Source organism: Microcebus murinus, chromosome 12, assembly GCF_040939455.1.
Source record: "Microcebus murinus isolate Inina chromosome 12, M.murinus_Inina_mat1.0, whole genome shotgun sequence".
Taxonomy (NCBI): Eukaryota; Metazoa; Chordata; class Mammalia; order Primates; family Cheirogaleidae; genus Microcebus; species Microcebus murinus.
Window position 1 is genome coordinate 1,810,616 of NC_134115.1, and position 27,959 is coordinate 1,838,574.

Genomic DNA, 27,959 nt, shown 5'->3' on the forward strand with positions numbered 1-27,959 from the left:
CTTAATACTTGGACTCCCATCATCTGCTTGAAAAGAGAGAGAAAAGAAAATGCAATAATAGAGATAAGAGACACTTTTTAAAAATAATGAATCCGGCCGGGCGCTGTGGCTCACGCCTGTAATCCTAGCTCTTGGGAGGCCGAGGCGGGCGGATTGCTCAAGGTCAGGAGTTCAAAACCAGCCTGAGCAAGAGCGAGACCCCGTCTCTACTATAAATAGAAAGAAATTAATTGGCCAACTGATATATATATAAAAAATTAGCGGGGCATGGTGGCGCATGCCTGCAGTCCCAGCTACCCGGGAGGCTGAGGCAGAAGGATCACTCGAGCCCAGGAGTTTGAAGTTGCTGTGAGCTAGGCTGACGCCACGGCACTCACTCTAGCCTGGGCAACAAACCCAGACTCTGTCTCAAAAAAAAAAAAAAAATGAATCCGAAGAGAAAAGTAAAAGGAGGCCTGTGGAGCAGGTCTGGGTGTGACTCCGGATCCCCCAACATCAGGTGCCACCACCAAAGATCCCTACGTGTAGCCCATAGAACCCCAAAAGCAACGGGACGAGTTCTGGTCACATACTCCCTCAAAATGACATCCTGGCCTTCTTCTGGAACTCCCTCCCCTCTCAGACTCTCAAGGTTTCCTCCGGCGTGTCCGTTCCCACAGAGCAGACCTTTGGTCTGAGACCTGACAGTCCAGAAGCCACGCATGCTGCCGCGTGGCGGCGGTGTCACGGCTCGGGACAAGAGGAGGCCCCACGGTGCGGGCTGGGGCGCCAGGCACCGCGGCGGGCGCTGAGGGTGGGGGTCACCCCCACCCCGGGCCGCCCCCGCGCTCCCAGAAACGCGACAGAACCAGAGGCAAAAAAAAAAAAAAAAAAAAAGAAGAAGCCTACGGCACCCGGTATTCCCGGGCGGTCTCCCATCCAAGTTCTAACCAGGCCCGACCCTGCTTAGCTTCCGAGACCAGACGGGATCGGGCGCGTTCGGGGTGGTGTGGCCGTGGACGGTGGAGGGCGCCCCTGCCCCGCTCAAGAAGCCGAGCCTCTCTGCGCTTCCCCGCCGCCTCCTCCCGCCCCAGGCCCCGCGCCGGGCCGGGCCTGTTGAGTTCGCCGGCCGGGTCCGGCGGGCTCCGAGGGACGGGGGTGACAGGCGGGGCGGGCAGGGAGCGGCGGGCCGAGGTTGGGGGCTGTCTCTCTATACACACACACTCACACTCACTCACTCACTCACACTCACACAAGATGCGCCTCCACGGCTGGACCCACCAAGGTGGAGACCTTCCAGCCCCCCTCCTCTCCTCGCCTGGCCTCCTTCACCTCCCCGCCCCCACCCCCAGCGCGCCGCGGCCGCTGACTGCGCACGGGGTGGGCGGGGCGCTCGCCCTTTGACCCCAGCCAGGGGCCGCCCTCCCCCACAACCCCTTTCAGCTGCTCCGCCCACCCTGTGGCCCTGCGGCCGCCTATTCCCCCGGGCCAGGGCTGGGGCACAGCGCACGGGGGAGGGGAGCCAGTGTATGGGGCGTCTCTCTCTCTCTCTCTCTCTCTCTCTCTCTCTCTCTCTCTCCCCCCCCCCCGGATGTGTCCCATGGGTGGGGTGGGGTGGCGTGGTTTGTGGGGCGCTGAAGAAATCAGTCCCCTCCATCTCCTCCCTCTGGAAAACACCCAAGCCCTTGGAGAACTGCCCGCACCGCTACCGTGGGGGCCGGGACCCTCCTCTGTGTCCTCCTGTGGCCCAGTCCAAGGGGCCTGGGCCTGGCCGGGGCTGCATTGGACCCCAACCACCCTGGCGTGTGGACTCGCTAAAAATCGGCGATTAGATATTGGATTCCAGCGTCATTGAGGTCATTTCACTAATGAGTGCACCGCAAAGAGTTTCCTAATCCATCTGTGAGGGTGGCAACCGAAAGAGAATTTGAAAGCTGACAGAATAGGCGAGGAAAGGCATAGGAGATTTCCACACCCAGTAAGGAAGCCTTTCCCGAAGTGGAAGAAAGAAACGAGCAAACAGAGACACCGGTAGCCCGCCCGGATGAGAGTCTGCCCCTGAGAGAAAGTACCCTGACCAGGTTCACCCGCGGGTGGGTGGGTGGCGAGCTAGCGGCATTCAGAAGAGCGAGGCCCGCAGTCTGTGCAGAAGACACCTGCACTCGGGTGTGTGTGGCGGCACAATTCACAAGCAGCTCCAGATGTTAATCCAAGGAGAAGCCAGGGAGTTCCCAACGCCCCAGGTGTCCTCAGCCCACGACTGGCTGCTGTGGGAATGCGAAGCCCGGCTCCTTGTCTCAGAGCGGGGCAACCAGGAGGTGTGATGTCCACCCAGGGGTTCCCAGGAGGATCAGGCTGAAGCTGGGACTTGGCCTGAAAGTGTCCCCTCGCATGGCCACCCCCTTCCCCTTCCTGCTCCTCTACTCCTGGTGCCCCTCCATCCAGGGGCCAGACCTTAAAGAGTCACCCGCAAGAGAATCCTGGTCCCAAAGGAGCCTTCTGGGGGACCCGTGCTGAGAGAGGTTGTGGGCATGGCCCGCTGGGGCTCTGCCCGACCCAGGGCTGAGAGATGCAACCTCCCAGCTCTGGGTCCCTGCAGGAAGTGTTGGCAAGCACAGGGCCAGTCCTCCAAAGGCCCAGGTGCAGGGAGCCCAGGCCAAGCAGCCTGTGGAAGAAGCCACATGCTGTGCCACCCCGGGGAACACGACTGCAGGCCACGGCCCTTCCCACCTCCTCCTCCTCCTCCTCCTCCTCCTCCCACCCCGCCCCCGCCCCCGCCCCCACATGGCACAGGGCCCAGAGACACCTCAGACACTTGCTACCCAAAGTGCAAAGGGCATCAGTTGCTCCTCCAAAGCCCCCGCCCAGCAGACCGCGTTGTCCAGCCAGCCCCCGGGCCTCCCTGGGGTGCCCAGCACAAAAGTGCAGACACCCACCGGACCCTCAATCTCAGTTTTCGGATGTTTTTGCCACTCTAAGGACCCGCAGGCCAGCTGGGCCTTCTGGCAGGACAGAGAGCCTCGGAATCCGACGTGGAGAGCTGAGTGTACGTCCCCATGAGGAGGCGGTCCCCACCTCCGCGGCTATCCCCTTGCGGGGAGCGGCAGCCGCGGGGCCTCAGAGAAGACACCAGGCTGGGCCCCCACGGCACAGCGGGAGCACGTCCCCCGCAGGCCACTTAGCGACGGCGGCCAGCCGGCGGACGGTTGGGTTGCGCGAGACGCTGCGGCCGCCCTGCTACCGGGTTCCTGGGAGGGCGTCCTGGAACCAGCGTCCACACCAAGCCCTTGGAAGGCCCAGGCGACAGAGGAGCCCCGTCAGGCAGGGGCCGAGGACGGTGACGGCCCGGGCGGGGAGGAGCGTGTCAGGCAGGGGCAGAGGACGGTGACAGGTGACAGGCCGGGCGGGAAGGAGTCAGTCAGGCAGGGGCCGTGGAGGAGACGGGCTGGGTAAGGGTTAGGGTTAGAGTCAGGGCACAAGTCACAATCGCAAAGACCTGGAAGCCACCCGAGTGCCCATCGACCCACGAGTGGGTAAATAAAATGTGGCGCGTGGACACCACGGAGTGCTATTCGGCTATGAGGAGCAGCGGTGAGAGGGCACCTCTCCTGGTTCTCCTGGCCAGAGCTGGAACCCGTTCCAGTAAGCCAAGTATCCCAAGAATGGACACACGAGCACCACGTGCTCGCGCTCACCAGCAAATGGGTACGAACCGATGGACACCTAAGTGGACACAGAGGAATCACCTTCTTCGGGTGGGTGTCGGGCGGGTGGGGGGAGGGGATGGGCATACACATCCATTAGGAATGGGGTGGGTGCGCACCGACTGGGGGATGGGCGCACTTGAAGCTCTGACCCGAGGGGGGAGGCTGGGAGAGGGCAACGCACCGCACCCGACCTTAACATTGGTGCCCCCACAATATGCTGGAACAACATGAGAGGTAAATGAATAAGAACACGGGGCGGAGGGGGGCACGGGCAACACATGTCACCTTAATACTTGGACTCCCATCATCTGCTTGAAAAGAGAGAGAAAAGAAAATGCAATAATAGAGATAAGAGACACTTTTTAAAAATAATGAATCCGGCCGGGCGCTGTGGCTCACGCCTGTAATCCTAGCTCTTGGGAGGCCGAGGCGGGCGGATTGCTCAAGGTCAGGAGTTCAAAACCAGCCTGAGCAAGAGCGAGACCCCGTCTCTACTATAAATAGAAAGAAATTAATTGGCCAACTGATATATATATAAAAAATTAGCGGGGCATGGTGGCGCATGCCTGCAGTCCCAGCTACCCGGGAGGCTGAGGCAGAAGGATCACTCGAGCCCAGGAGTTTGAAGTTGCTGTGAGCTAGGCTGACGCCACGGCACTCACTCTAGCCTGGGCAACAAACCCAGACTCTGTCTCAAAAAAAAAAAAAAAAAATGAATCCGAAGAGAAAAGTAAAAGGAGGCCTGTGGAGCAGGTCTGGGTGTGACTCCGGATCCCCCAACATCAGGTGCCACCACCAAAGATCCCTACGTGTAGCCCATAGAACCCCAAAAGCAACGGGACGAGTTCTGGTCACATACTCCCTCAAAATGACATCCTGGCCTTCTTCTGGAACTCCCTCCCCTCTCAGACTCTCAAGGTTTCCTCCGGCGTGTCCGTTCCCACAGAGCAGACCTTTGGTCTGAGACCTGACAGTCCAGAAGCCACGCATGCTGCCGCGTGGCGGCGGTGTCACGGCTCGGGACAAGAGGAGGCCCCACGGTGCGGGCTGGGGCGCCAGGCACCGCGGCGGGCGCTGAGGGTGGGGGTCACCCCCACCCCGGGCCGCCCCCGCGCTCCCAGAAACGCGACAGAACCAGAGGCAAAAAAAAAAAAAAAAAAAAAGAAGAAGCCTACGGCACCCGGTATTCCCGGGCGGTCTCCCATCCAAGTTCTAACCAGGCCCGACCCTGCTTAGCTTCCGAGACCAGACGGGATCGGGCGCGTTCGGGGTGGTGTGGCCGTGGACGGTGGAGGGCGCCCCTGCCCCGCTCAAGAAGCCGAGCCTCTCTGCGCTTCCCCGCCGCCTCCTCCCGCCCCAGGCCCCGCGCCGGGCCGGGCCTGTTGAGTTCGCCGGCCGGGTCCGGCGGGCTCCGAGGGACGGGGGTGACAGGCGGGGCGGGCAGGGAGCGGCGGGCCGAGGTTGGGGGCTGTCTCTCTATACACACACACTCACACTCACTCACTCACTCACACTCACACAAGATGCGCCTCCACGGCTGGACCCACCAAGGTGGAGACCTTCCAGCCCCCCTCCTCTCCTCGCCTGGCCTCCTTCACCTCCCCGCCCCCACCCCCAGCGCGCCGCGGCCGCTGACTGCGCACGGGGTGGGCGGGGCGCTCGCCCTTTGACCCCAGCCAGGGGCCGCCCTCCCCCACAACCCCTTTCAGCTGCTCCGCCCACCCTGTGGCCCTGCGGCCGCCTATTCCCCCGGGCCAGGGCTGGGGCACAGCGCACGGGGGAGGGGAGCCAGTGTATGGGGCGTCTCTCTCTCTCTCTCTCTCTCTCTCTCTCTCTCTCTCTCTCCCCCCCCCCCCGGATGTGTCCCATGGGTGGGGTGGGGTGGCGTGGTTTGTGGGGCGCTGAAGAAATCAGTCCCCTCCATCTCCTCCCTCTGGAAAACACCCAAGCCCTTGGAGAACTGCCCGCACCGCTACCGTGGGGGCCGGGACCCTCCTCTGTGTCCTCCTGTGGCCCAGTCCAAGGGGCCTGGGCCTGGCCGGGGCTGCATTGGACCCCAACCACCCTGGCGTGTGGACTCGCTAAAAATCGGCGATTAGATATTGGATTCCAGCGTCATTGAGGTCATTTCACTAATGAGTGCACCGCAAAGAGTTTCCTAATCCATCTGTGAGGGTGGCAACCGAAAGAGAATTTGAAAGCTGACAGAATAGGCGAGGAAAGGCATAGGAGATTTCCACACCCAGTAAGGAAGCCTTTCCCGAAGTGGAAGAAAGAAACGAGCAAACAGAGACACCGGTAGCCCGCCCGGATGAGAGTCTGCCCCTGAGAGAAAGTACCCTGACCAGGTTCACCCGCGGGTGGGTGGGTGGCGAGCTAGCGGCATTCAGAAGAGCGAGGCCCGCAGTCTGTGCAGAAGACACCTGCACTCGGGTGTGTGTGGCGGCACAATTCACAAGCAGCTCCAGATGTTAATCCAAGGAGAAGCCAGGGAGTTCCCAACGCCCCAGGTGTCCTCAGCCCACGACTGGCTGCTGTGGGAATGCGAAGCCCGGCTCCTTGTCTCAGAGCGGGGCAACCAGGAGGTGTGATGTCCACCCAGGGGTTCCCAGGAGGATCAGGCTGAAGCTGGGACTTGGCCTGAAAGTGTCCCCTCGCATGGCCACCCCCTTCCCCTTCCTGCTCCTCTACTCCTGGTGCCCCTCCATCCAGGGGCCAGACCTTAAAGAGTCACCCGCAAGAGAATCCTGGTCCCAAAGGAGCCTTCTGGGGGACCCGTGCTGAGAGAGGTTGTGGGCATGGCCCGCTGGGGCTCTGCCCGACCCAGGGCTGAGAGATGCAACCTCCCAGCTCTGGGTCCCTGCAGGAAGTGTTGGCAAGCACAGGGCCAGTCCTCCAAAGGCCCAGGTGCAGGGAGCCCAGGCCAAGCAGCCTGTGGAAGAAGCCACATGCTGTGCCACCCCGGGGAACACGACTGCAGGCCACGGCCCTTCCCACCTCCTCCTCCTCCTCCTCCTCCTCCTCCCACCCCACCCCCGCCCCCGCCCCCACATGGCACAGGGCCCAGAGACACCTCAGACACTTGCTACCCAAAGTGCAAAGGGCATCAGTTGCTCCTCCAAAGCCCCCGCCCAGCAGACCGCGTTGTCCAGCCAGCCCCCGGGCCTCCCTGGGGTGCCCAGCACAAAAGTGCAGACACCCACCGGACCCTCAATCTCAGTTTTCGGATGTTTTTGCCACTCTAAGGACCCGCAGGCCAGCTGGGCCTTCTGGCAGGACAGAGAGCCCCGGAATCCGACGTGGAGAGCTGAGTGTACGTCCCCATGAGGAGGCGGTCCCCACCTCCGCGGCTATCCCCTTGCGGGGAGCGGCAGCCGCGGGGCCTCAGAGAAGACACCAGGCTGGGCCCCCACGGCACAGCGGGAGCACGTCCCCCGCAGGCCACTTAGCGACGGCGGCCAGCCGGCGGACGGTTGGGTTGCGCGAGACGCTGCGGCCGCCCTGCTACCGGGTTCCTGGGAGGGCGTCCTGGAACCAGCGTCCACACCAAGCCCTTGGAAGGCCCAGGCGACAGAGGAGCCCCGTCAGGCAGGGGCCGAGGACGGTGACGGCCCGGGCGGGGAGGAGCGTGTCAGGCAGGGGCAGAGGACGGTGACAGGTGACAGGCCGGGCGGGAAGGAGTCAGTCAGGCAGGGGCCGTGGAGGAGACGGGCTGGGTAAGGGTTAGGGTTAGAGTCAGGGCACAAGTCACAATCGCAAAGACCTGGAAGCCACCCGAGTGCCCATCGACCCACGAGTGGGTAAATAAAATGTGGCGCGTGGACACCACGGAGTGCTATTCGGCTATGAGGAGCAGCGGTGAGAGGGCACCTCTCCTGGTTCTCCTGGCCAGAGCTGGAACCCGTTCCAGTAAGCCAAGTATCCCAAGAATGGACACACGAGCACCACGTGCTCGCGCTCACCAGCAAATGGGTACGAACCGATGGACACCTAAGTGGACACAGAGGAATCACCTTCTTCGGGTGGGTGTCGGGCGGGTGGGGGGAGGGGATGGGCATACACATCCATTAGGAATGGGGTGGGTGCGCACCGACTGGGGGATGGGCGCACTTGAAGCTCTGACCCGAGGGGGGAGGCTGGGAGAGGGCAACGCACCGCACCCGACCTTAACATTGGTGCCCCCACAATATGCTGGAACAACATGAGAGGTAAATGAATAAGAACACGGGGCGGAGGGGGGCACGGGCAACACATGTCACCTTAATACTTGGACTCCCATCATCTGCTTGAAAAGAGAGAGAAAAGAAAATGCAATAATAGAGATAAGAGACACTTTTTAAAAATAATGAATCCGGCCGGGCGCTGTGGCTCACGCCTGTAATCCTAGCTCTTGGGAGGCCGAGGCGGGCGGATTGCTCAAGGTCAGGAGTTCAAAACCAGCCTGAGCAAGAGCGAGACCCCGTCTCTACTATAAATAGAAAGAAATTAATTGGCCAACTGATATATATATAAAAAATTAGCGGGGCATGGTGGCGCATGCCTGCAGTCCCAGCTACCCGGGAGGCTGAGGCAGAAGGATCACTCGAGCCCAGGAGTTTGAAGTTGCTGTGAGCTAGGCTGACGCCACGGCACTCACTCTAGCCTGGGCAACAAACCCAGACTCTGTCTCAAAAAAAAAAAAAAAAAATGAATCCGAAGAGAAAAGTAAAAGGAGGCCTGTGGAGCAGGTCTGGGTGTGACTCCGGATCCCCCAACATCAGGTGCCACCACCAAAGATCCCTACGTGTAGCCCATAGAACCCCAAAAGCAACGGGACGAGTTCTGGTCACATACTCCCTCAAAATGACATCCTGGCCTTCTTCTGGAACTCCCTCCCCTCTCAGACTCTCAAGGTTTCCTCCGGCGTGTCCGTTCCCACAGAGCAGACCTTTGGTCTGAGACCTGACAGTCCAGAAGCCACGCATGCTGCCGCGTGGCGGCGGTGTCACGGCTCGGGACAAGAGGAGGCCCCACGGTGCGGGCTGGGGCGCCAGGCACCGCGGCGGGCGCTGAGGGTGGGGGTCACCCCCACCCCGGGCCGCCCCCGCGCTCCCAGAAACGCGACAGAACCAGAGGCAAAAAAAAAAAAAAAAAAAAAGAAGAAGCCTACGGCACCCGGTATTCCCGGGCGGTCTCCCATCCAAGTTCTAACCAGGCCCGACCCTGCTTAGCTTCCGAGACCAGACGGGATCGGGCGCGTTCGGGGTGGTGTGGCCGTGGACGGTGGAGGGCGCCCCTGCCCCGCTCAAGAAGCCGAGCCTCTCTGCGCTTCCCCGCCGCCTCCTCCCGCCCCAGGCCCCGCGCCGGGCCGGGCCTGTTGAGTTCGCCGGCCGGGTCCGGCGGGCTCCGAGGGACGGGGGTGACAGGCGGGGCGGGCAGGGAGCGGCGGGCCGAGGTTGGGGGCTGTCTCTCTATACACACACACTCACACTCACTCACTCACTCACACTCACACAAGATGCGCCTCCACGGCTGGACCCACCAAGGTGGAGACCTTCCAGCCCCCCTCCTCTCCTCGCCTGGCCTCCTTCACCTCCCCGCCCCCACCCCCAGCGCGCCGCGGCCGCTGACTGCGCACGGGGTGGGCGGGGCGCTCGCCCTTTGACCCCAGCCAGGGGCCGCCCTCCCCCACAACCCCTTTCAGCTGCTCCGCCCACCCTGTGGCCCTGCGGCCGCCTATTCCCCCGGGCCAGGGCTGGGGCACAGCGCACGGGGGAGGGGAGCCAGTGTATGGGGCGTCTCTCTCTCTCTCTCTCTCTCTCTCTCTCTCTCCCCCCCCCCCCCCGGATGTGTCCCATGGGTGGGGTGGGGTGGCGTGGTTTGTGGGGCGCTGAAGAAATCAGTCCCCTCCATCTCCTCCCTCTGGAAAACACCCAAGCCCTTGGAGAACTGCCCGCACCGCTACCGTGGGGGCCGGGACCCTCCTCTGTGTCCTCCTGTGGCCCAGTCCAAGGGGCCTGGGCCTGGCCGGGGCTGCATTGGACCCCAACCACCCTGGCGTGTGGACTCGCTAAAAATCGGCGATTAGATATTGGATTCCAGCGTCATTGAGGTCATTTCACTAATGAGTGCACCGCAAAGAGTTTCCTAATCCATCTGTGAGGGTGGCAACCGAAAGAGAATTTGAAAGCTGACAGAATAGGCGAGGAAAGGCATAGGAGATTTCCACACCCAGTAAGGAAGCCTTTCCCGAAGTGGAAGAAAGAAACGAGCAAACAGAGACACCGGTAGCCCGCCCGGATGAGAGTCTGCCCCTGAGAGAAAGTACCCTGACCAGGTTCACCCGCGGGTGGGTGGGTGGCGAGCTAGCGGCATTCAGAAGAGCGAGGCCCGCAGTCTGTGCAGAAGACACCTGCACTCGGGTGTGTGTGGCGGCACAATTCACAAGCAGCTCCAGATGTTAATCCAAGGAGAAGCCAGGGAGTTCCCAACGCCCCAGGTGTCCTCAGCCCACGACTGGCTGCTGTGGGAATGCGAAGCCCGGCTCCTTGTCTCAGAGCGGGGCAACCAGGAGGTGTGATGTCCACCCAGGGGTTCCCAGGAGGATCAGGCTGAAGCTGGGACTTGGCCTGAAAGTGTCCCCTCGCATGGCCACCCCCTTCCCCTTCCTGCTCCTCTACTCCTGGTGCCCCTCCATCCAGGGGCCAGACCTTAAAGAGTCACCCGCAAGAGAATCCTGGTCCCAAAGGAGCCTTCTGGGGGACCCGTGCTGAGAGAGGTTGTGGGCATGGCCCGCTGGGGCTCTGCCCGACCCAGGGCTGAGAGATGCAACCTCCCAGCTCTGGGTCCCTGCAGGAAGTGTTGGCAAGCACAGGGCCAGTCCTCCAAAGGCCCAGGTGCAGGGAGCCCAGGCCAAGCAGCCTGTGGAAGAAGCCACATGCTGTGCCACCCCGGGGAACACGACTGCAGGCCACGGCCCTTCCCACCTCCTCCTCCTCCTCCTCCTCCTCCTCCCACCCCGCCCCCGCCCCCGCCCCCACATGGCACAGGGCCCAGAGACACCTCAGACACTTGCTACCCAAAGTGCAAAGGGCATCAGTTGCTCCTCCAAAGCCCCCGCCCAGCAGACCGCGTTGTCCAGCCAGCCCCCGGGCCTCCCTGGGGTGCCCAGCACAAAAGTGCAGACACCCACCGGACCCTCAATCTCAGTTTTCGGATGTTTTTGCCACTCTAAGGACCCGCAGGCCAGCTGGGCCTTCTGGCAGGACAGAGAGCCCCGGAATCCGACGTGGAGAGCTGAGTGTACGTCCCCATGAGGAGGCGGTCCCCACCTCCGCGGCTATCCCCTTGCGGGGAGCGGCAGCCGCGGGGCCTCAGAGAAGACACCAGGCTGGGCCCCCACGGCACAGCGGGAGCACGTCCCCCGCAGGCCACTTAGCGACGGCGGCCAGCCGGCGGACGGTTGGGTTGCGCGAGACGCTGCGGCCGCCCTGCTACCGGGTTCCTGGGAGGGCGTCCTGGAACCAGCGTCCACACCAAGCCCTTGGAAGGCCCAGGCGACAGAGGAGCCCCGTCAGGCAGGGGCCGAGGACGGTGACGGCCCGGGCGGGGAGGAGCGTGTCAGGCAGGGGCAGAGGACGGTGACAGGTGACAGGCCGGGCGGGAAGGAGTCAGTCAGGCAGGGGCCGTGGAGGAGACGGGCTGGGTAAGGGTTAGGGTTAGAGTCAGGGCACAAGTCACAATCGCAAAGACCTGGAAGCCACCCGAGTGCCCATCGACCCACGAGTGGGTAAATAAAATGTGGCGCGTGGACACCACGGAGTGCTATTCGGCTATGAGGAGCAGCGGTGAGAGGGCACCTCTCCTGGTTCTCCTGGCCAGAGCTGGAACCCGTTCCAGTAAGCCAAGTATCCCAAGAATGGACACACGAGCACCACGTGCTCGCGCTCACCAGCAAATGGGTACGAACCGATGGACACCTAAGTGGACACAGAGGAATCACCTTCTTCGGGTGGGTGTCGGGCGGGTGGGGGGAGGGGATGGGCATACACATCCATTAGGAATGGGGTGGGTGCGCACCAACTGGGGGATGGGCGCACTTGAAGCTCTGACCCGAGGGGGGAGGCTGGGAGAGGGCAACGCACCGCACCCGACCTTAACATTGGTGCCCCCACAATATGCTGGAACAACATGAGAGGTAAATGAATAAGAACACGGGGCGGAGGGGGGCACGGGCAACACATGTCACCTTAATACTTGGACTCCCATCATCTGCTTGAAAAGAGAGAGAAAAGAAAATGCAATAATAGAGATAAGAGACACTTTTTAAAAATAATGAATCCGGCCGGGCGCTGTGGCTCACGCCTGTAATCCTAGCTCTTGGGAGGCCGAGGCGGGCGGATTGCTCAAGGTCAGGAGTTCAAAACCAGCCTGAGCAAGAGCGAGACCCCGTCTCTACTATAAATAGAAAGAAATTAATTGGCCAACTGATATATATATAAAAAATTAGCGGGGCATGGTGGCGCATGCCTGCAGTCCCAGCTACCCGGGAGGCTGAGGCAGAAGGATCACTCGAGCCCAGGAGTTTGAAGTTGCTGTGAGCTAGGCTGACGCCACGGCACTCACTCTAGCCTGGGCAACAAACCCAGACTCTGTCTCAAAAAAAAAAAAAAAATGAATCCGAAGAGAAAAGTAAAAGGAGGCCTGTGGAGCAGGTCTGGGTGTGACTCCGGATCCCCCAACATCAGGTGCCACCACCAAAGATCCCTACGTGTAGCCCATAGAACCCCAAAAGCAACGGGACGAGTTCTGGTCACATACTCCCTCAAAATGACATCCTGGCCTTCTTCTGGAACTCCCTCCCCTCTCAGACTCTCAAGGTTTCCTCCGGCGTGTCCGTTCCCACAGAGCAGACCTTTGGTCTGAGACCTGACAGTCCAGAAGCCACGCATGCTGCCGCGTGGCGGCGGTGTCACGGCTCGGGACAAGAGGAGGCCCCACGGTGCGGGCTGGGGCGCCAGGCACCGCGGCGGGCGCTGAGGGTGGGGGTCACCCCCACCCCGGGCCGCCCCCGCGCTCCCAGAAACGCGACAGAACCAGAGGCAAAAAAAAAAAAAAAAAAAAAGAAGAAGCCTACGGCACCCGGTATTCCCGGGCGGTCTCCCATCCAAGTTCTAACCAGGCCCGACCCTGCTTAGCTTCCGAGACCAGACGGGATCGGGCGCGTTCGGGGTGGTGTGGCCGTGGACGGTGGAGGGCGCCCCTGCCCCGCTCAAGAAGCCGAGCCTCTCTGCGCTTCCCCGCCGCCTCCTCCCGCCCCAGGCCCCGCGCCGGGCCGGGCCTGTTGAGTTCGCCGGCCGGGTCCGGCGGGCTCCGAGGGACGGGGGTGACAGGCGGGGCGGGCAGGGAGCGGCGGGCCGAGGTTGGGGGCTGTCTCTCTATACACACACACTCACACTCACTCACTCACTCACACTCACACAAGATGCGCCTCCACGGCTGGACCCACCAAGGTGGAGACCTTCCAGCCCCCCTCCTCTCCTCGCCTGGCCTCCTTCACCTCCCCGCCCCCACCCCCAGCGCGCCGCGGCCGCTGACTGCGCACGGGGTGGGCGGGGCGCTCGCCCTTTGACCCCAGCCAGGGGCCGCCCTCCCCCACAACCCCTTTCAGCTGCTCCGCCCACCCTGTGGCCCTGCGGCCGCCTATTCCCCCGGGCCAGGGCTGGGGCACAGCGCACGGGGGAGGGGAGCCAGTGTATGGGGCGTCTCTCTCTCTCTCTCTCTCTCTCTCTCTCTCTCTCTCTCTCCCCCCCCCCCCCGGATGTGTCCCATGGGTGGGGTGGGGTGGCGTGGTTTGTGGGGCGCTGAAGAAATCAGTCCCCTCCATCTCCTCCCTCTGGAAAACACCCAAGCCCTTGGAGAACTGCCCGCACCGCTACCGTGGGGGCCGGGACCCTCCTCTGTGTCCTCCTGTGGCCCAGTCCAAGGGGCCTGGGCCTGGCCGGGGCTGCATTGGACCCCAACCACCCTGGCGTGTGGACTCGCTAAAAATCGGCGATTAGATATTGGATTCCAGCGTCATTGAGGTCATTTCACTAATGAGTGCACCGCAAAGAGTTTCCTAATCCATCTGTGAGGGTGGCAACCGAAAGAGAATTTGAAAGCTGACAGAATAGGCGAGGAAAGGCATAGGAGATTTCCACACCCAGTAAGGAAGCCTTTCCCGAAGTGGAAGAAAGAAACGAGCAAACAGAGACACCGGTAGCCCGCCCGGATGAGAGTCTGCCCCTGAGAGAAAGTACCCTGACCAGGTTCACCCGCGGGTGGGTGGGTGGCGAGCTAGCGGCATTCAGAAGAGCGAGGCCCGCAGTCTGTGCAGAAGACACCTGCACTCGGGTGTGTGTGGCGGCACAATTCACAAGCAGCTCCAGATGTTAATCCAAGGAGAAGCCAGGGAGTTCCCAACGCCCCAGGTGTCCTCAGCCCACGACTGGCTGCTGTGGGAATGCGAAGCCCGGCTCCTTGTCTCAGAGCGGGGCAACCAGGAGGTGTGATGTCCACCCAGGGGTTCCCAGGAGGATCAGGCTGAAGCTGGGACTTGGCCTGAAAGTGTCCCCTCGCATGGCCACCCCCTTCCCCTTCCTGCTCCTCTACTCCTGGTGCCCCTCCATCCAGGGGCCAGACCTTAAAGAGTCACCCGCAAGAGAATCCTGGTCCCAAAGGAGCCTTCTGGGGGACCCGTGCTGAGAGAGGTTGTGGGCATGGCCCGCTGGGGCTCTGCCCGACCCAGGGCTGAGAGATGCAACCTCCCAGCTCTGGGTCCCTGCAGGAAGTGTTGGCAAGCACAGGGCCAGTCCTCCAAAGGCCCAGGTGCAGGGAGCCCAGGCCAAGCAGCCTGTGGAAGAAGCCACATGCTGTGCCACCCCGGGGAACACGACTGCAGGCCACGGCCCTTCCCACCTCCTCCTCCTCCTCCTCCTCCTCCTCCCACCCCGCCCCCGCCCCCGCCCCCACATGGCACAGGGCCCAGAGACACCTCAGACACTTGCTACCCAAAGTGCAAAGGGCATCAGTTGCTCCTCCAAAGCCCCCGCCCAGCAGACCGCGTTGTCCAGCCAGCCCCCGGGCCTCCCTGGGGTGCCCAGCACAAAAGTGCAGACACCCACCGGACCCTCAATCTCAGTTTTCGGATGTTTTTGCCACTCTAAGGACCCGCAGGCCAGCTGGGCCTTCTGGCAGGACAGAGAGCCCCGGAATCCGACGTGGAGAGCTGAGTGTACGTCCCCATGAGGAGGCGGTCCCCACCTCCGCGGCTATCCCCTTGCGGGGAGCGGCAGCCGCGGGGCCTCAGAGAAGACACCAGGCTGGGCCCCCACGGCACAGCGGGAGCACGTCCCCCGCAGGCCACTTAGCGACGGCGGCCAGCCGGCGGACGGTTGGGTTGCGCGAGACGCTGCGGCCGCCCTGCTACCGGGTTCCTGGGAGGGCGTCCTGGAACCAGCGTCCACACCAAGCCCTTGGAAGGCCCAGGCGACAGAGGAGCCCCGTCAGGCAGGGGCCGAGGACGGTGACGGCCCGGGCGGGGAGGAGCGTGTCAGGCAGGGGCAGAGGACGGTGACAGGTGACAGGCCGGGCGGGAAGGAGTCAGTCAGGCAGGGGCCGTGGAGGAGACGGGCTGGGTAAGGGTTAGGGTTAGAGTCAGGGCACAAGTCACAATCGCAAAGACCTGGAAGCCACCCGAGTGCCCATCGACCCACGAGTGGGTAAATAAAATGTGGCGCGTGGACACCACGGAGTGCTATTCGGCTATGAGGAGCAGCGGTGAGAGGGCACCTCTCCTGGTTCTCCTGGCCAGAGCTGGAACCCGTTCCAGTAAGCCAAGTATCCCAAGAATGGACACACGAGCACCACGTGCTCGCGCTCACCAGCAAATGGGTACGAACCGATGGACACCTAAGTGGACACAGAGGAATCACCTTCTTCGGGTGGGTGTCGGGCGGGTGGGGGGAGGGGATGGGCATACACATCCATTAGGAATGGGGTGGGTGCGCACCGACTGGGGGATGGGCGCACTTGAAGCTCTGACCCGAGGGGGGAGGCTGGGAGAGGGCAACGCACCGCACCCGACCTTAACATTGGTGCCCCCACAATATGCTGGAACAACATGAGAGGTAAATGAATAAGAACACGGGGCGGAGGGGGGCACGGGCAACACATGTCACCTTAATACTTGGACTCCCATCATCTGCTTGAAAAGAGAGAGAAAAGAAAATGCAATAATAGAGATAAGAGACACTTTTTAAAAATAATGAATCCGGCCGGGCGCTGTGGCTCACGCCTGTAATCCTAGCTCTTGGGAGGCCGAGGCGGGCGGATTGCTCAAGGTCAGGAGTTCAAAACCAGCCTGAGCAAGAGCGAGACCCCGTCTCTACTATAAATAGAAAGAAATTAATTGGCCAACTGATATATATATAAAAAATTAGCGGGGCATGGTGGCGCATGCCTGCAGTCCCAGCTACCCGGGAGGCTGAGGCAGAAGGATCACTCGAGCCCAGGAGTTTGAAGTTGCTGTGAGCTAGGCTGACGCCACGGCACTCACTCTAGCCTGGGCAACAAACCCAGACTCTGTCTCAAAAAAAAAAAAAAAATGAATCCGAAGAGAAAAGTAAAAGGAGGCCTGTGGAGCAGGTCTGGGTGTGACTCCGGATCCCCCAACATCAGGTGCCACCACCAAAGATCCCTACGTGTAGCCCATAGAACCCCAAAAGCAACGGGACGAGTTCTGGTCACATACTCCCTCAAAATGACATCCTGGCCTTCTTCTGGAACTCCCTCCCCTCTCAGACTCTCAAGGTTTCCTCCGGCGTGTCCGTTCCCACAGAGCAGACCTTTGGTCTGAGACCTGACAGTCCAGAAGCCACGCATGCTGCCGCGTGGCGGCGGTGTCACGGCTCGGGACAAGAGGAGGCCCCACGGTGCGGGCTGGGGCGCCAGGCACCGCGGCGGGCGCTGAGGGTGGGGGTCACCCCCACCCCGGGCCGCCCCCGCGCTCCCAGAAACGCGACAGAACCAGAGGCAAAAAAAAAAAAAAAAAAAAAGAAGAAGCCTACGGCACCCGGTATTCCCGGGCGGTCTCCCATCCAAGTTCTAACCAGGCCCGACCCTGCTTAGCTTCCGAGACCAGACGGGATCGGGCGCGTTCGGGGTGGTGTGGCCGTGGACGGTGGAGGGCGCCCCTGCCCCGCTCAAGAAGCCGAGCCTCTCTGCGCTTCCCCGCCGCCTCCTCCCGCCCCAGGCCCCGCGCCGGGCCGGGCCTGTTGAGTTCGCCGGCCGGGTCCGGCGGGCTCCGAGGGACGGGGGTGACAGGCGGGGCGGGCAGGGAGCGGCGGGCCGAGGTTGGGGGCTGTCTCTCTATACACACACACTCACACTCACTCACTCACTCACACTCACACAAGATGCGCCTCCACGGCTGGACCCACCAAGGTGGAGACCTTCCAGCCCCCCTCCTCTCCTCGCCTGGCCTCCTTCACCTCCCCGCCCCCACCCCCAGCGCGCCGCGGCCGCTGACTGCGCACGGGGTGGGCGGGGCGCTCGCCCTTTGACCCCAGCCAGGGGCCGCCCTCCCCCACAACCCCTTTCAGCTGCTCCGCCCACCCTGTGGCCCTGCGGCCGCCTATTCCCCCGGGCCAGGGCTGGGGCACAGCGCACGGGGGAGGGGAGCCAGTGTATGGGGCGTCTCTCTCTCTCTCTCTCTCTCTCTCTCTCTCTCTCTCTCTCCCCCCCCCCCCGGATGTGTCCCATGGGTGGGGTGGGGTGGCGTGGTTTGTGGGGCGCTGAAGAAATCAGTCCCCTCCATCTCCTCCCTCTGGAAAACACCCAAGCCCTTGGAGAACTGCCCGCACCGCTACCGTGGGGGCCGGGACCCTCCTCTGTGTCCTCCTGTGGCCCAGTCCAAGGGGCCTGGGCCTGGCCGGGGCTGCATTGGACCCCAACCACCCTGGCGTGTGGACTCGCTAAAAATCGGCGATTAGATATTGGATTCCAGCGTCATTGAGGTCATTTCACTAATGAGTGCACCGCAAAGAGTTTCCTAATCCATCTGTGAGGGTGGCAACCGAAAGAGAATTTGAAAGCTGACAGAATAGGCGAGGAAAGGCATAGGAGATTTCCACACCCAGTAAGGAAGCCTTTCCCGAAGTGGAAGAAAGAAACGAGCAAACAGAGACACCGGTAGCCCGCCCGGATGAGAGTCTGCCCCTGAGAGAAAGTACCCTGACCAGGTTCACCCGCGGGTGGGTGGGTGGCGAGCTAGCGGCATTCAGAAGAGCGAGGCCCGCAGTCTGTGCAGAAGACACCTGCACTCGGGTGTGTGTGGCGGCACAATTCACAAGCAGCTCCAGATGTTAATCCAAGGAGAAGCCAGGGAGTTCCCAACGCCCCAGGTGTCCTCAGCCCACGACTGGCTGCTGTGGGAATGCGAAGCCCGGCTCCTTGTCTCAGAGCGGGGCAACCAGGAGGTGTGATGTCCACCCAGGGGTTCCCAGGAGGATCAGGCTGAAGCTGGGACTTGGCCTGAAAGTGTCCCCTCGCATGGCCACCCCCTTCCCCTTCCTGCTCCTCTACTCCTGGTGCCCCTCCATCCAGGGGCCAGACCTTAAAGAGTCACCCGCAAGAGAATCCTGGTCCCAAAGGAGCCTTCTGGGGGACCCGTGCTGAGAGAGGTTGTGGGCATGGCCCGCTGGGGCTCTGCCCGACCCAGGGCTGAGAGATGCAACCTCCCAGCTCTGGGTCCCTGCAGGAAGTGTTGGCAAGCACAGGGCCAGTCCTCCAAAGGCCCAGGTGCAGGGAGCCCAGGCCAAGCAGCCTGTGGAAGAAGCCACATGCTGTGCCACCCCGGGGAACACGACTGCAGGCCACGGCCCTTCCCACCTCCTCCTCCTCCTCCTCCTCCTCCTCCTCCTCCTCCCACCCCGCCCCCGCCCCCGCCCCCACATGGCACAGGGCCCAGAGACACCTCAGACACTTGCTACCCAAAGTGCAAAGGGCATCAGTTGCTCCTCCAAAGCCCCCGCCCAGCAGACCGCGTTGTCCAGCCAGCCCCCGGGCCTCCCTGGGGTGCCCAGCACAAAAGTGCAGACACCCACCGGACCCTCAATCTCAGTTTTCGGATGTTTTTGCCACTCTAAGGACCCGCAGGCCAGCTGGGCCTTCTGGCAGGACAGAGAGCCCCGGAATCCGACGTGGAGAGCTGAGTGTACGTCCCCATGAGGAGGCGGTCCCCACCTCCGCGGCTATCCCCTTGCGGGGAGCGGCAGCCGCGGGGCCTCAGAGAAGACACCAGGCTGGGCCCCCACGGCACAGCGGGAGCACGTCCCCCGCAGGCCACTTAGCGACGGCGGCCAGCCGGCGGACGGTTGGGTTGCGCGAGACGCTGCGGCCGCCCTGCTACCGGGTTCCTGGGAGGGCGTCCTGGAACCAGCGTCCACACCAAGCCCTTGGAAGGCCCAGGCGACAGAGGAGCCCCGTCAGGCAGGGGCCGAGGACGGTGACGGCCCGGGCGGGGAGGAGCGTGTCAGGCAGGGGCAGAGGACGGTGACAGGTGACAGGCCGGGCGGGAAGGAGTCAGTCAGGCAGGGGCCGTGGAGGAGACGGGCTGGGTAAGGGTTAGGGTTAGAGTCAGGGCACAAGTCACAATCGCAAAGACCTGGAAGCCACCCGAGTGCCCATCGACCCACGAGTGGGTAAATAAAATGTGGCGCGTGGACACCACGGAGTGCTATTCGGCTATGAGGAGCAGCGGTGAGAGGGCACCTCTCCTGGTTCTCCTGGCCAGAGCTGGAACCCGTTCCAGTAAGCCAAGTATCCCAAGAATGGACACACGAGCACCACGTGCTCGCGCTCACCAGCAAATGGGTACGAACCGATGGACACCTAAGTGGACACAGAGGAATCACCTTCTTCGGGTGGGTGTCGGGCGGGTGGGGGGAGGGGATGGGCATACACATCCATTAGGAATGGGGTGGGTGCGCACCGACTGGGGGATGGGCGCACTTGAAGCTCTGACCCGAGGGGGGAGGCTGGGAGAGGGCAACGCACCGCACCCGACCTTAACATTGGTGCCCCCACAATATGCTGGAACAACATGAGAGGTAAATGAATAAGAACACGGGGCGGAGGGGGGCACGGGCAACACATGTCACCTTAATACTTGGACTCCCATCATCTGCTTGAAAAGAGAGAGAAAAGAAAATGCAATAATAGAGATAAGAGACACTTTTTAAAAATAATGAATCCGGCCGGGCGCTGTGGCTCACGCCTGTAATCCTAGCTCTTGGGAGGCCGAGGCGGGCGGATTGCTCAAGGTCAGGAGTTCAAAACCAGCCTGAGCAAGAGCGAGACCCCGTCCCTACTATAAATAGAAAGAAATTAATTGGCCAACTGATATATATATAAAAAATTAGCGGGGCATGGTGGCGCATGCCTGCAGTCCCAGCTACCCGGGAGGCTGAGGCAGAAGGATCACTCGAGCCCAGGAGTTTGAAGTTGCTGTGAGCTAGGCTGACGCCACGGCACTCACTCTAGCCTGGGCAACAAACCCAGACTCTGTCTCAAAAAAAAAAAAAAAAATGAATCCGAAGAGAAAAGTAAAAGGAGGCCTGTGGAGCAGGTCTGGGTGTGACTCCGGATCCCCCAACATCAGGTGCCACCACCAAAGATCCCTACGTGTAGCCCATAGAACCCCAAAAGCAACGGGACGAGTTCTGGTCACATACTCCCTCAAAATGACATCCTGGCCTTCTTCTGGAACTCCCTCCCCTCTCAGACTCTCAAGGTTTCCTCCGGCGTGTCCGTTCCCACAGAGCAGACCTTTGGTCTGAGACCTGACAGTCCAGAAGCCACGCATGCTGCCGCGTGGCGGCGGTGTCACGGCTCGGGACAAGAGGAGGCCCCACGGTGCGGGCTGGGGCGCCAGGCACCGCGGCGGGCGCTGAGGGTGGGGGTCACCCCCACCCCGGGCCGCCCCCGCGCTCCCAGAAACGCGACAGAACCAGAGGCAAAAAAAAAAAAAAAAAAAAAAGAAGAAGCCTACGGCACCCGGTATTCCCGGGCGGTCTCCCATCCAAGTTCTAACCAGGCCCGACCCTGCTTAGCTTCCGAGACCAGACGGGATCGGGCGCGTTCGGGGTGGTGTGGCCGTGGACGGTGGAGGGCGCCCCTGCCCCGCTCAAGAAGCCGAGCCTCTCTGCGCTTCCCCGCCGCCTCCTCCCGCCCCAGGCCCCGCGCCGGGCCGGGCCTGTTGAGTTCGCCGGCCGGGTCCGGCGGGCTCCGAGGGACGGGGGTGACAGGCGGGGCGGGCAGGGAGCGGCGGGCCGAGGTTGGGGGCTGTCTCTCTATACACACACACTCACACTCACTCACTCACTCACACTCACACAAGATGCGCCTCCACGGCTGGACCCACCAAGGTGGAGACCTTCCAGCCCCCCTCCTCTCCTCGCCTGGCCTCCTTCACCTCCCCGCCCCCACCCCCAGCGCGCCGCGGCCGCTGACTGCGCACGGGGTGGGCGGGGCGCTCGCCCTTTGACCCCAGCCAGGGGCCGCCCTCCCCCACAACCCCTTTCAGCTGCTCCGCCCACCCTGTGGCCCTGCGGCCGCCTATTCCCCCGGGCCAGGGCTGGGGCACAGCGCACGGGGGAGGGGAGCCAGTGTATGGGGCGTCTCTCTCTCTCTCTCTCTCTCTCTCTCTCTCTCTCTCTCTCCCCCCGGATGTGTCCCATGGGTGGGGTGGGGTGGCGTGGTTTGTGGGGCGCTGAAGAAATCAGTCCCCTCCATCTCCTCCCTCTGGAAAACACCCAAGCCCTTGGAGAACTGCCCGCACCGCTACCGTGGGGGCCGGGACCCTCCTCTGTGTCCTCCTGTGGCCCAGTCCAAGGGGCCTGGGCCTGGCCGGGGCTGCATTGGACCCCAACCACCCTGGCGTGTGGACTCGCTAAAAATCGGCGATTAGATATTGGATTCCAGCGTCATTGAGGTCATTTCACTAATGAGTGCACCGCAAAGAGTTTCCTAATCCATCTGTGAGGGTGGCAACCGAAAGAGAATTTGAAAGCTGACAGAATAGGCGAGGAAAGGCATAGGAGATTTCCACACCCAGTAAGGAAGCCTTTCCCGAAGTGGAAGAAAGAAACGAGCAAACAGAGACACCGGTAGCCCGCCCGGATGAGAGTCTGCCCCTGAGAGAAAGTACCCTGACCAGGTTCACCCGCGGGTGGGTGGGTGGCGAGCTAGCGGCATTCAGAAGAGCGAGGCCCGCAGTCTGTGCAGAAGACACCTGCACTCGGGTGTGTGTGGCGGCACAATTCACAAGCAGCTCCAGATGTTAATCCAAGGAGAAGCCAGGGAGTTCCCAACGCCCCAGGTGTCCTCAGCCCACGACTGGCTGCTGTGGGAATGCGAAGCCCGGCTCCTTGTCTCAGAGCGGGGCAACCAGGAGGTGTGATGTCCACCCAGGGGTTCCCAGGAGGATCAGGCTGAAGCTGGGACTTGGCCTGAAAGTGTCCCCTCGCATGGCCACCCCCTTCCCCTTCCTGCTCCTCTACTCCTGGTGCCCCTCCATCCAGGGGCCAGACCTTAAAGAGTCACCCGCAAGAGAATCCTGGTCCCAAAGGAGCCTTCTGGGGGACCCGTGCTGAGAGAGGTTGTGGGCATGGCCCGCTGGGGCTCTGCCCGACCCAGGGCTGAGAGATGCAACCTCCCAGCTCTGGGTCCCTGCAGGAAGTGTTGGCAAGCACAGGGCCAGTCCTCCAAAGGCCCAGGTGCAGGGAGCCCAGGCCAAGCAGCCTGTGGAAGAAGCCACATGCTGTGCCACCCCGGGGAACACGACTGCAGGCCACGGCCCTTCCCACCTCCTCCTCCTCCTCCTCCTCCTCCTCCTCCTCCTCCCACCCCGCCCCCGCCCCCGCCCCCACATGGCACAGGGCCCAGAGACACCTCAGACACTTGCTACCCAAAGTGCAAAGGGCATCAGTTGCTCCTCCAAAGCCCCCGCCCAGCAGACCGCGTTGTCCAGCCAGCCCCCGGGCCTCCCTGGGGTGCCCAGCACAAAAGTGCAGACACCCACCGGACCCTCAATCTCAGTTTTCGGATGTTTTTGCCACTCTAAGGACCCGCAGGCCAGCTGGGCCTTCTGGCAGGACAGAGAGCCCCGGAATCCGACGTGGAGAGCTGAGTGTACGTCCCCATGAGGAGGCGGTCCCCACCTCCGCGGCTATCCCCTTGCGGGGAGTGGCTGGCAGCCGCGGGGCCTCAGAGAAGACACCAGGCTGGGCCCCCACGGCACAGCGGGAGCACGTCCCCCGCAGGCCACTTAGCGACGGCGGCCAGCCGGCGGACGGTTGGGTTGCGCGAGACGCTGCGGCCGCCCTGCTACCGGGTTCCTGGGAGGGCGTCCTGGAACCAGCGTCCACACCAAGCCCTTGGAAGGCCCAGGCGACAGAGGAGCCCCGTCAGGCAGGGGCCGAGGACGGTGACGGCCCGGGCGGGGAGGAGCGTGTCAGGCAGGGGCAGAGGACGGTGACAGGTGACAGGCCGGGCGGGAAGGAGTCAGTCAGGCAGGGGCCGTGGAGGAGACGGGCTGGGTAAGGGTTAGGGTTAGAGTCAGGGCACAAGTCACAATCGCAAAGACCTGGAAGCCACCCGAGTGCCCATCGACCCACGAGTGGGTAAATAAAATGTGGCGCGTGGACACCACGGAGTGCTATTCGGCTATGAGGAGCAGCGGTGAGAGGGCACCTCTCCTGGTTCTCCTGGCCAGAGCTGGAACCCGTTCCAGTAAGCCAAGTATCCCAAGAATGGACACACGAGCACCACGTGCTCGCGCTCACCAGCAAATGGGTACGAACCGATGGACACCTAAGTGGACACAGAGGAATCACCTTCTTCGGGTGGGTGTCGGGCGGGTGGGGGGGAGGGGATGGGCATACACATCCATTAGGAATGGGGTGGGTGCGCACCGACTGGGGGATGGGCGCACTTGAAGCTCTGACCCGAGGGGGGAGGCTGGGAGAGGGCAACGCACCGCACCCGACCTTAACATTGGTGCCCCCACAATATGCTGGAACAACATGAGAGGTAAATGAATAAGAACACGGGGGGGAGGGGGGCACGGGCAACACATGTCACCTTAATACTTGGACTCCCATCATCTGCTTGAAAAGAGAGAGAAAAGAAAATGCAATAATAGAGATAAGAGACACTTTTTAAAAATAATGAATCCGGCCGGGCGCTGTGGCTCACGCCTGTAATCCTAGCTCTTGGGAGGCCGAGGCGGGCGGATTGCTCAAGGTCAGGAGTTCAAAACCAGCCTGAGCAAGAGCGAGACCCCGTCTCTACTATAAATAGAAAGAAATTAATTGGCCAACTGATATATATATAAAAAATTAGCGGAGCATGGTGGCGCATGCCTGCAGTCCCAGCTACCCGGGAGGCTGAGGCAGAAGGATCACTCGAGCCCAGGAGTTTGAAGTTGCTGTGAGCTAGGCTGACGCCACGGCACTCACTCTAGCCTGGGCAACAAACCCAGACTCTGTCTCAAAAAAAAAAAAAAAAAATGAATCCGAAGAGAAAAGTAAAAGGAGGCCTGTGGAGCAGGTCTGGGTGTGACTCCGGATCCCCCAACATCAGGTGCCACCACCAAAGATCCCTACGTGTAGCCCATAGAACCCCAAAAGCAACGGGACGAGTTCTGGTCACATACTCCCTCAAAATGACATCCTGGCCTTCTTCTGGAACTCCCTCCCCTCTCAGACTCTCAAGGTTTCCTCCGGCGTGTCCGTTCCCACAGAGCAGACCTTTGGTCTGAGACCTGACAGTCCAGAAGCCACGCATGCTGCCGCGTGGCGGCGGTGTCACGGCTCGGGACAAGAGGAGGCCCCACGGTGCGGGCTGGGGCGCCAGGCACCGCGGCGGGCGCTGAGGGTGGGGGTCACCCCCACCCCGGGCCGCCCCCGCGCTCCCAGAAACGCGACAGAACCAGAGGCAAAAAAAAAAAAAAAAAAAAAAGAAGAAGCCTACGGCACCCGGTATTCCCGGGCGGTCTCCCATCCAAGTTCTAACCAGGCCCGACCCTGCTTAGCTTCCGAGACCAGACGGGATCGGGCGCGTTCGGGGTGGTGTGGCCGTGGACGGTGGAGGGCGCCCCTGCCCCGCTCAAGAAGCCGAGCCTCTCTGCGCTTCCCCGCCGCCTCCTCCCGCCCCAGGCCCCGCGCCGGGCCGGGCCTGTTGAGTTCGCCGGCCGGGTCCGGCGGGCTCCGAGGGACGGGGGTGACAGGCGGGGCGGGCAGGGAGCGGCGGGCCGAGGTTGGGGGCTGTCTCTCTATACACACACACTCACACTCACTCACTCACTCACACTCACACAAGATGCGCCTCCACGGCTGGACCCACCAAGGTGGAGACCTTCCAGCCCCCCTCCTCTCCTCGCCTGGCCTCCTTCACCTCCCCGCCCCCACCCCCAGCGCGCCGCGGCCGCTGACTGCGCACGGGGTGGGCGGGGCGCTCGCCCTTTGACCCCAGCCAGGGGCCGCCCTCCCCCACAACCCCTTTCAGCTGCGCCGCCCACCCTGTGGCCCTGCGGCCGCCTATTCCCCCGGGCCAGGGCTGGGGCACAGCACACGGGGGAGGGGAGCCAGTGTATGGGGCGTCTCTCTCTCTCTCTCTCTCTCTCTCTCTCTCTCTCTCTCTCCCCCCCCCCCCCGGATGTGTCCCATGGGTGGGGTGGGGTGGCGTGGTTTGTGGGGCGCTGAAGAAATCAGTCCCCTCCATCTCCTCCCTCTGGAAAACACCCAAGCCCTTGGAGAACTGCCCGCACCGCTACCGTGGGGGCCGGGACCCTCCTCTGTGTCCTCCTGTGGCCCAGTCCAAGGGGCCTGGGCCTGGCCGGGGCTGCATTGGACCCCAACCACCCTGGCGTGTGGACTCGCTAAAAATCGGCGATTAGATATTGGATTCCAGCGTCATTGAGGTCATTTCACTAATGAGTGCACCGCAAAGTGTTTCCTAATCCATCTGTGAGGGTGGCAACCGAAAGAGAATTTGAAAGCTGACAGAATAGGCGAGGAAAGGCATAGGAGATTTCCACACCCAGTAAGGAAGCCTTTCCCGAAGTGGAAGAAAGAAACGAGCAAACAGAGACACCGGTAGCCCGCCCGGATGAGAGTCTGCCCCTGAGAGAAAGTACCCTGACCAGGTTCACCCGCGGGTGGGTGGGTGGCGAGCTAGCGGCATTCAGAAGAGCGAGGCCCGCAGTCTGTGCAGAAGACACCTGCACTCGGGTGTGTGTGGCGGCACAATTCACAAGCAGCTCCAGATGTTAATCCAAGGAGAAGCCAGGGAGTTCCCAACGCCCCAGGTGTCCTCAGCCCACGACTGGCTGCTGTGGGAATGCGAAGCCCGGCTCCTTGTCTCAGAGCGGGGCAACCAGGAGGTGTGATGTCCACCCAGGGGTTCCCAGGAGGATCAGGCTGAAGCTGGGACTTGGCCTGAAAGTGTCCCCTCGCATGGCCACCCCCTTCCCCTTCCTGCTCCTCTACTCCTGGTGCCCCTCCATCCAGGGGCCAGACCTTAAAGAGTCACCCGCAAGAGAATCCTGGTCCCAAAGGAGCCTTCTGGGGGACCCGTGCTGAGAGAGGTTGTGGGCATGGCCCGCTGGGGCTCTGCCCGACCCAGGGCTGAGAGATGCAACCTCCCAGCTCTGGGTCCCTGCAGGAAGTGTTGGCAAGCACAGGGCCAGTCCTCCAAAGGCCCAGGTGCAGGGAGCCCAGGCCAAGCAGCCTGTGGAAGAAGCCACATGCTGTGCCACCCCGGGGAACACGACTGCAGGCCACGGCCCTTCCCACCTCCTCCTCCTCCTCCTCCTCCTCCTCCTCCTCCTCCCACCCCGCCCCCGCCCCCGCCCCCACATGGCACAGGGCCCAGAGACACCTCAGACACTTGCTACCCAAAGTGCAAAGGGCATCAGTTGCTCCTCCAAAGCCCCCGCCCAGCAGACCGCGTTGTCCAGCCAGCCCCCGGGCCTCCCTGGGGTGCCCAGCACAAAAGTGCAGACACCCACCGGACCCTCAATCTCAGTTTTCGGATGTTTTTGCCACTCTAAGGACCCGCAGGCCAGCTGGGCCTTCTGGCAGGACAGAGAGCCCCGGAATCCGACGTGGAGAGCTGAGTGTACGTCCCCATGAGGAGGCGGTCCCCACCTCCGCGGCTATCCCCTTGCGGGGAGCGGCAGCCGCGGGGCCTCAGAGAAGACACCAGGCTGGGCCCCCACGGCACAGCGGGAGCACGTCCCCCGCAGGCCACTTAGCGACGGCGGCCAGCCGGCGGACGGTTGGGTTGCGCGAGACGCTGCGGCCGCCCTGCTACCGGGTTCCTGGGAGGGCGTCCTGGAACCAGCGTCCACACCAAGCCCTTGGAAGGCCCAGGCGACAGAGGAGCCCCGTCAGGCAGGGGCCGAGGACGGTGACGGCCCGGGCGGGGAGGAGCGTGTCAGGCAGGGGCAGAGGACGGTGACAGGTGACAGGCCGGGCGGGAAGGAGTCAGTCAGGCAGGGGCCGTGGAGGAGACGGGCTGGGTAAGGGTTAGGGTTAGAGTCAGGGCACAAGTCACAATCGCAAAGACCTGGAAGCCACCCGAGTGCCCATCGACCCACGAGTGGGTAAATAAAATGTGGCGCGTGGACACCACGGAGTGCTATTCGGCTATGAGGAGCAGCGGTGAGAGGGCACCTCTCCTGGTTCTCCTGGCCAGAGCTGGAACCCGTTCCAGTAAGCCAAGTATCCCAAGAATGGACACACGAGCACCACGTGCTCGCGCTCACCAGCAAATGGGTACGAACCGATGGACACCTAAGTGGACACAGAGGAATCACCTTCTTCGGGTGGGTGTCGGGCGGGTGGGGGGAGGGGATGGGCATACACATCCATTAGGAATGGGGTGGGTGCGCACCGACTGGGGGATGGGCGCACTTGAAGCTCTGACCCGAGGGGGGAGGCTGGGAGAGGGCAACGCACCGCACCCGACCTTAACATTGGTGCCCCCACAATATGCTGGAACAACATGAGAGGTAAATGAATAAGAACACGGGGCGGAGGGGGGCACGGGCAACACATGTCACCTTAATACTTGGACTCCCATCATCTGCTTGAAAAGAGAGAGAAAAGAAAATGCAATAATAGAGATAAGAGACACTTTTTAAAAATAATGAATCCGGCCGGGCGCTGTGGCTCACGCCTGTAATCC

General features: G+C 62.3%; 7 pseudogenes; all 7 read right to left on the minus strand.

Moving 5' to 3' along the window:
* Positions 1-881: 881 nt before the first annotated feature.
* LOC142874464 (uncharacterized) lies at positions 882-1,000 on the minus strand (annotated as a pseudogene).
* A 3,854-nt stretch (positions 1,001-4,854) lies between these two features.
* On the minus strand, positions 4,855-4,973 carry LOC142874465 (uncharacterized; annotated as a pseudogene).
* Positions 4,974-8,828: 3,855 nt separating this feature from the next.
* Positions 8,829-8,947, minus strand: LOC142874466 (uncharacterized; annotated as a pseudogene).
* A 3,847-nt stretch (positions 8,948-12,794) lies between these two features.
* Positions 12,795-12,913, minus strand: LOC142874467 (uncharacterized; annotated as a pseudogene).
* Positions 12,914-16,767: 3,854 nt separating this feature from the next.
* On the minus strand, positions 16,768-16,886 carry LOC142874468 (uncharacterized; annotated as a pseudogene).
* A 3,864-nt stretch (positions 16,887-20,750) lies between these two features.
* LOC142874469 (uncharacterized) lies at positions 20,751-20,869 on the minus strand (annotated as a pseudogene).
* A 3,864-nt stretch (positions 20,870-24,733) lies between these two features.
* On the minus strand, positions 24,734-24,852 carry LOC142874470 (uncharacterized; annotated as a pseudogene).
* Between the last annotated feature and the right edge of the window lie 3,107 nt (positions 24,853-27,959).